At 38.9% G+C, this 8,574-nt stretch overlaps 1 pseudogene; it reads left to right on the plus strand.

The window, feature by feature from the left end:
* The first annotated feature begins 350 nt into the window (after positions 1-350).
* LOC149493074 (uncharacterized) lies at positions 351-2,721 on the plus strand (annotated as a pseudogene).
* Positions 2,722-8,574: the final 5,853 nt, after the last annotated feature.

An 8,574-nucleotide genomic window follows, 5' to 3' on the forward strand; every position in this document is an offset into this window, starting at 1 on the left:
TGTGAATTTTAACTTTATTATTTTTGTTACTATTACCTTCAAACTGATTTAAATTTTGATAATCATTTAATATAATTCACAATATCATCTTAAAAAGAAAATAATGATAGCAGCCAGGTATCTGAGAGCTGTCCACCCTCAAGATGAGCTTAACCATATGTTCGCAACCTTACAGCCATGCACGCCTCCCAGGGCTTTCTTAGGCCTTTCTAGGTCTTTTGAACGGTAGTTCAGCTCAACATGAAGGGGGGACAGCTCTCAGATACCTAGTATCAGAGCCTCAAGTTGAAAAAAAAAAAAAAAAACACTCAGCTACATTGATTATCGGAAGAAGGAGAACCTCACTCACCATGGAAACTATTGTAAACAATCTTATTGTCCAAACCTCTTCTTTACGAATTCCTCCTACTTGTAAACAGTATCTTACTGATAAGATAGATAATTTAGTAGAAATCTCGCATATCCCAGAATCAGCATAGATCCAAACTCTCTGGTTCCCATACTTAATCCATATGCTATTTTTAAACGAAGTCCATCTTTGTCCCGTCAACTTAGACAAATTATCAGCAAACCTTCGGTAAATATTGAGTATGTCCAATCTTCCTCTCTGTCTCAGTGTGTCCTCTCTTCAACCACATCAGAGCAGTATGTCACCTTAGAAATTTCTCCCCAGTTTGTTTCTCAGTGGAGAAAGCAGAAGTACACTCATCTTCATTTTGGAGCCATCCGACTGGTCTTATCCTACCATGGCCGTCCAGGATTACCAGTCACTGCTCGCTTATCTCTTCTTGATCCCCGGTACCTCCATTATGAACATGTTGTCATTGGATCCATAGTCACTACTCTAAACGCAGGAAGCGTAGTTCTCACCTTTTTCCTAAACTTCAATATGTCCTTGGAAGATCCACATCTTAGCACAGCCCTGAAATTTCAGGTTCAAATAACTGGTGGAGAGCAAATAGCTGAAACCATCTCAGCTACTTTACATCATCAGATTATTTTCAGACTTCAGGACCATGCTATCAACCTACAAATACCAGGTCTTTCCCATGGTGATGCTTTGTTCATCTTTGCGGATGGTGGTCGAACTCCCATTATTGTTCAGACTCCTAGGCAGCTTCCTAGGGAAGATCTAGAAAAACTCATTCCATCTGTCTGGATTACCAATTATGAACAACTCCACCAAATATCCCAACCTGTCCAAAAACAAGATCCCATTTTATGAGACTGCTAGATAAATTGGTAAAAATTTACGTTTTACCATCTAGCTCTTTGACTCCTCATACCATCTTCATGTTTCAGCCTGTAAAACGGAAATATGAGAAAGCTCCCATCCATAGCTTTTCTCACACTGGTTATGACATCTATACTGCCAAAGCAGATGGTCATTTTCTATGGGATGTTGATCCCCATACGTGTGATCCTGACTGCACATGTCATTACGATAATGCTGATTGGATAGAACATGCTACAGTCTCAATTACTCCGATAGCACCTACTCCTTTCAAACGCAGACGCAATTGCTGTAAAACAGATTCCCTTAAATCTCACCATGATGATGATGATGATGATGATTCTCCATGGATTGGACTTCCAAAACCCAAGCCCATGGATCCAAGTGACTTTCGTCCGTTAGAAATAGTACGGGACCAACAGTCTCGGGTTACCACTAGTCCTTATGTAAAGCAGACCACGATGCTTTCTTCTGGCAACTTAGCACCCTTATCTCCTTCTGAAGAAGTGCTTAACTGGCAGACTTCCAATGCTGTTGTCCAGAATCTATATCTCAAGAATATTGATGGAAAGCTGAATCAAGCTTTAACCAAAACCAATCAACTAGACTCTAGAGTTTCCTCCTTTCAACAAGAAGTTCAGCAGATGCATTCATCTCTTGTTTATAGCATCTCTAAACTTGATAAAGATCTCCACTTTATCTTAGCCACAAATCCAACTTCCCCACTTTTCTATGAAAAAGAAAAGGAAATTCAAAAGCTCCAACAACAGTTACGGGAAATTGAACGAGATCTTTATTCGCCTTCACCTCCTACCATTCACCCTATGACCTTTCCTTTTACCTTACCTTCTCTTCCTTTTACATCTTCTATGGTTCCTGTTAAGCAATATTCGATGGTTTTCGATTTGGTTCCCAGACAACCACCCAAAATAACCAAGGAAACATCTTCTATGCCCTCGACTTCTACTTCTCAGACTAGTCAAGCGCCACCAAAAGAACCTAAAGATAAAGGCCCTACCTTCTCTCAGTTCGTGGCCCAACGAGTTTTTGATTCTTCTAGTGACTCAGAAGACACCTTTTCTATTTCTACTTCTTGTTCTCAAGACTACATGGACATTTCTCATATCTTAATGAATACTCCAGCTTCACCACAAGAGCCTACTGTTGACGAACTTGATGATTATATGACAACTCCTCTGGAAGATAATTCTTTACCTCCTAGGCCTGCTTCAGGACCTTGGTTTACTCTAGATGATGTTCCTCCCAGTAAATGGAGAAATAAAATACTTGAGTTCAACGCATGGCTTGATCTCCAAATGGTTGACCCACGAGCCGATTTGAAAACAGTTCTTACAGAATTTACTTCCAGGTTCACTGGATCTATTCAAGAATGGTTTTCAAGTCTTTCAGAATACTCCAAGAAGCAGTTTGTCACTATTGATACTGTGGATAAAGCTCTTGCTCTTATCCATACTCAGTTCCTTTGAAATTATGAACTCATATTCAAACAACGGAAATAAGAATTCTTTGACTAGAGATGCTGCTCTTTAAAAATTAAAGACCTAGAGAAACACTATGTCCAAATGTCCAAATTATATTATGAGATTTCAGGCGTTAATGATGATAATTTGAAATATACTTTTATTCATCTTAACCCGATGAAGTCCAGCCAGAAATCAAAAGAATGATCCAAGATTGTCGAAAAGATATTAGCCAAATCACTCTCGGCAAACTATGGCAATTCACTTTGTATTCTCTAGAACGCATATGTGAACAACATAAGCCATTCAAAAAGATTGCCTAAGGTGACCTCCTTCTCAAAAAGGCGTGCAACCGTGATTATTTAAAAACAAATTGCAAAGACAGTCATTGTTCTTGTGCTCCCAGACGAAAGAAGCATTCAAAAGGGTATTCCAAATCCCCCCAGTATCATCGCAAAGGAAGGCATTTTAGAAAAATGCGATGGTTCGGGAAGAAGTCAAAGTCTCACAGAAAATCAGATAAATGTTATATCTGTGGACAAAAAGGACATTTTGCCCGAAATTGTCCAAACAAGCCTAAGCAGACTATTGCTCTTCTTCACCAACTCAAAGTTTCTTGTCCTGACTATTCTTCTGATCATGATCTCGAATCTCTGTTCTCGGAAGAAGATTCAGCCTCGTCTGAGACTCTCTTTGCCCTTCCATACACAGATTCAGAATCAGAAACAGATTCAGATGAAGAAGTCCCTCCTGTTCTTACCATCGGATCTCCACACAATATAAAAAAGGAACTTCTTGATTTAGAATTTCCAGCATCTCCAGATTTCCTTCTTTGTCCTTCCTCTCCTCTACCCTTAAGTCCAGATCTTACATTCACTGATATATCTTATTGTTTCCCATATCTATCTTTACCTACTAAAGTATCAACACTTGTCGCCTCTCCAACTTCAACTCTGTCTAATTCCTCCTTAGCTTTACCCCCCTTAATAGATTCTTCAGAAGATCCACCATCTTCTCCAGAAGTTAATTCTTCACAACCCTCTTATCCTACACCACTTGTTCCCATTCATGTTCTTCCTGACAAATATGAGAAGCCTATCTCTGCAATTGCTCTTTTTGACACAGGCTCTCATTATACTATAATTAATCCAGATGTTCTGCCCTCACAATTCTGGAAGAAAAAAAATTCATCATTTCACGGCTATAGATGGGAAAAGATTCCAGACTACAATCATAACTAAAAGAAAAATCGGACTTCAATTTTTCCCTGATTGTATAGTCTGGACACACGTAATTGGGTCTTATCTCTTTGGAAGAGACCTCCTCGTCGGATGTGATGTCTACCAACTAGCAGAAGAACTCCAAATTCTTCCCACATGACTTAAATGCAAAAGACAATTCAAACCTTACACAGATAGCCCAAATCAATTCTCCATTTTAGATATTCCACCAGACTTTGCTCACATGAAAGAACTCTTCTACCCATGTTGGGTTGATTCCCACCTCACTTTCAAACATCCTTTTTCTCTCTACAAAAATTCTGATTTCTTTGTCTCTCTCCCTTTCAAACTCAATGAAGACATAAACCCTACCAAGGCTAGCCATCCTGGCAGGTCTCCCTCAGACTTAGCCTTAGCCAGAGCTGAATGTCGAGAGCTCTTACAATAAGGGTTAATAGAACCAGCTCAATCTTCATGGGCTTGTCAAGCTTTTTATGTTGAAAAAAGAACTGAGAAACTAAGAGGAAAAAAGAGACTTGTTATCGATCATAAACCTCTAAATCATTTCCTTGCGGATGACAAGTTCCCAATACCAAAAATCTCTTCCCTGCTAATTCACCTTCAAGCTGCTAAATATTTTTCAAATTTTGATCTTAAGTCTGATTTCTGGCAACTTGGTATCTATCCTGAAGACCAGTATAAAACTACTTTCTGCATACCAGATGCTCAGTATCAGTGGACTGTCATGCCTTTTGGATTAAAAACTACCCCATCTATCTTTCAAAAGGCAATGATCCAAATTTTTGAACCCTTACTATAAAATTGTATCACCTACATCGATGATATCCTCATCTTTTCACAAACAACCAAAGCTTATGAAGAACTTCTAGTTTGCTTTTATCATCTTATTCATTCCTATGGAATTATGCTTTCTGAAAAGAAATCTACCATTGGGCAACAGGAAATTGACTTTCTTGGCCTTAAAATCAAAAATGGACAATATCAACCAGGCCCTCATCTAGCCCAAGAGCTGGCCCATTTTCCCAATGACAACTTGTCCAAAGTCCAATTCTAATAATTCCTTGGCATCATCAACTATATTCGAGATTTCATACTCAAAGCAACTGAATACACATGAGCCTTATCCGCTTTGTTGAAAAAGAATCCACCACCCTAGTCCACAGAGCACACGACAGCTGTCAAAACTCTCAAGGAGTTAGCAAACAGAACTCCCTCACTGACAATTCCTGCAGATGATGCCCAGCTTATTCTCCAAACGGATGCTAGTGATCTAGCCTGTGAAGCCATTCTTGTGCAACGAAAAAATGGAAAAGAATCTCTTTGTAAATTTGCCTCAGGAAAATTCAAAGAAGCTGAGCTCCATTACCACTCTAATTTCAAAGAAATGCTTGCTGTCAAATATGGAACTCAAAAGTGTGAATTCTTCCTTGCAACCCGGCATTTCATTGTAAGAATGGACAATTCAGCATTCCCTCGGATTCTTGAATTCAAAGGAAAACTCCTTCTTGATAAACAGTTGTTAAGGCTTAGGAATGGTTTACTAGATATGACTTCGAAGTTCAACATATCAAAGGAAATACCAACCTTATCCCTGAGTTCTTATCACGAGTATCCAAACCTTTACCTACTTTCTCCTCAATATCCAAAGCTTCCTGTCCCTTCATAGTATGGCCCATATCTTGACAGATACACTCCATCCTCACCAACCACCAAATCTAAATCCCCAAGAATGTGACATGTGGATTTACAGCAAGATCATTGAAACCTACCCTCAGGTAGTTCCTAGACCTGCAGAATTTCCATCTTCTTTTCCCTGGAGATTATTTACTACCATTACTGATTATTTTCCTCATACTGATCAAGAATTTTGGTATCTATGTCGTCTAACGACTCTATACCATCTCCCTATTGAAATCCCTCTTCTCCCTACTCCATGGTTTCTGTACAGGGAAGAAAATCATAATCATCCCACCTGGAACTTCTTTTCCCTCTTTGAAAAAAATCTCCTCATGGCAATACAAACTCTGAGCATGGCTCCAACAAGATAATTTGTTCTCTCATCCTGACTTTGCTACTGCCAAATAGTATATGGCCATCCTCTTCGTCCACAGGCAATATGACAATTTAGGCACCATTATCACCACCATAACACATTGGAAAAACCTCCCTTGCCATTTTGAAGAATGTTCCCAAGATATTAGAAATGCACTATAAACTCATGGTAATTTCTTAAATAATTCAACTAATCTGTATATTCCAATGGTAAGTATTCATAAAACTGATACAGATCCCTGAAGAATTATTTACTCCACTCTTGAGTATACAGCTGGACCATCAGGACCCCTTGGATCTGAATTTCAAAATTCTCAACCACCTGAAACTCCCATGGATACACATGAAATTAATGAACTAGCCCTCAGGAGATCGCCTAGACTCCATAATTTTCTGGATCAACATAACTCACCTCTAAGACAAAGACAAAGACAAAGAAGATCCTATCTTGACAGTGATTCAAATGACTCAGATGATCCAGATTATTATCACCATGAACCAATAATCAAAGGATGGAATTAACGCTAGTTGGCATTTAAAGTAGCCCTACAGGACCCACCAGAAGTGACGAAGACCTCACCACCTCTCTAAAGTTTACATGTGTGATAGCTCTATACTGTTCTCATAAAGTTAGCCTTGTATTATTGTACTAGTAACGTCATATCTTGCCTTGTATTATTGCGCTTATCATCTTATAGATAAGAAAGCCACATTGATGTATTTGATAGGAGAACTGGATTCCTTTAGATAAGGTTTCCTCTCTATAAATATGTATGTTCCTTTGGTTATAAACAAGACTTCTAGGAAGTAAGTTTTAGTAATAAGAATTTTATTTTCCTCATGGCTTTCTAAGTTCTCTCTTTTTTTTCTCCTATCTAAAGATAATCATTTTATTTGTGTGGTTTTCCAACTAAGATCCTGGTTATGATTTGTACCCCCTTCATGTTGAGCTGAACTACCGTTCAAAAGACCTAGAACGGCCTAAGAAAGCCCTGGGAGGCGTGCATGGCTGTAAGGTTGCGAACGTATGGTCAAGCTCATCTTAGGGGCGGACAGCTCTCATATACCCTATTGAGGGGGATAAAGCTAAAGAGGAATTAGACAGAGTTGAAGTTGGAGAGGCTACAGGTGTTGATACTTTAGTAGGTGAAGATAGATATGGGAAATAGTAAGATATATCAGTGAATGCAAGATCTGGACTTAAGGGTAGAGGAGAGGAAGGACAAAGAAGGAAATCTGGAGATGCAGGAAATTCCAAATCAAGAAGTTCCTTTTTTATGCTGGGTGGAGATCCGATGGTCAGAACAGGAGGGACTTCTTCATCTGAATCTGTTTCTAATTCTGAATCTGTTTATGGAAGGGCAAAGAGAGTCTCAGGCAAGGCTGAATCTTCGTCCGAGAACAGAGATTCGAGATCATGATCAGAAGAATAGTCAGGACAAAAAACTTTGAGTTGGTGAAGAAGAGTAATAGTCTGCTTGGGCTTGTTTGGACAATTTTGGTCAAAATGTCCTTTTTGTCCACAGATATTACATTTATCTAATTTTCTGCGAGACTTTGACTTCTTCCGAAACCATCGCATTGTTTTGAAACGCCTTCCTTTGCGATGATACTGGGGGGATTTAGAATACCCTTTTGAATGCTTCTTTCGTCTGGGAGCACAAGAACAATGACTGTCTTTACATTTTGTTTTTAAATAATCACGGTTGCATGCCTTTTTTAAGAAGGAGGTCGCCTTGGGCAATCTTTTTGAATAGCTTATGTTGTTCACACATGCGTTCTATAGAAGACAAAGTGAATTGCCACAGTTCCCCGATAGTGATTTGGTTGATATCTTTTAGACAGTCTTGGATCATTCTTTGGATTTTTGGCTGGACTTCATCGGGTAAAGATGAGATAAAATTATATTTCAAATTATCTTCATTAACGCCTGAAATCTCATAATATAATTTGGACATTTGGACATAGTGTTTCTCCAGGTCTTTAATTTTTAAAGAGCAGCCTCTCCGGTCAAAGAATTCTTGTTTCTGTTGTTTGAATATGAGTTCATAATTTCAAAGGAATTGAGTATGGATAAGAGCAAGAGCTTTATCCACAGTATCAATAGTGACAAACTGCTTCTTGGAGTATTCTGAAAGACTTGAAAACCATTTCGAATAGATCCAGTGAACCTGGAAGTAAATTCTGTAAGAACTGTTTTCAAGTCGGCTCGTGGGTCAACCATTTGGAGATCAAGCCATGCATTGAACTCAAGTATTTTATTTCTCCATTTACTGGGAGGAACATCATCTAGAGTAAACCAAGGTCCTGAAGCAGGCCTAGGAGGTAAAGAATTATCTTCCAGAGGAGTTATCATATAATCATCAGGTTCGTCAATAATAGGCTCTTATGGTGAAGCTGGAGTATTCATTAAGATATGAGAAATGTCCATATGGTCTTGAGAACAAGAAGTAGAGATAGAAAGGGTGTCTTCTGAATCATTGGAAGAATCAAAAACTCATTGGGCCACGAACTGAGAGAAGGCAGGGCCTTTATCTTTAGGTTCTTTTGGTGGCGCTTGACTAGT

The sequence above is a fragment of the Jatropha curcas genome, chromosome 10 (genome assembly GCF_041381405.1).
Source record: "Jatropha curcas cultivar XTBG-Jc1 chromosome 10, XTBG_Jcur_1.0, whole genome shotgun sequence".
Lineage (NCBI taxonomy): Eukaryota > Viridiplantae > Streptophyta > Magnoliopsida > Malpighiales > Euphorbiaceae > Jatropha > Jatropha curcas.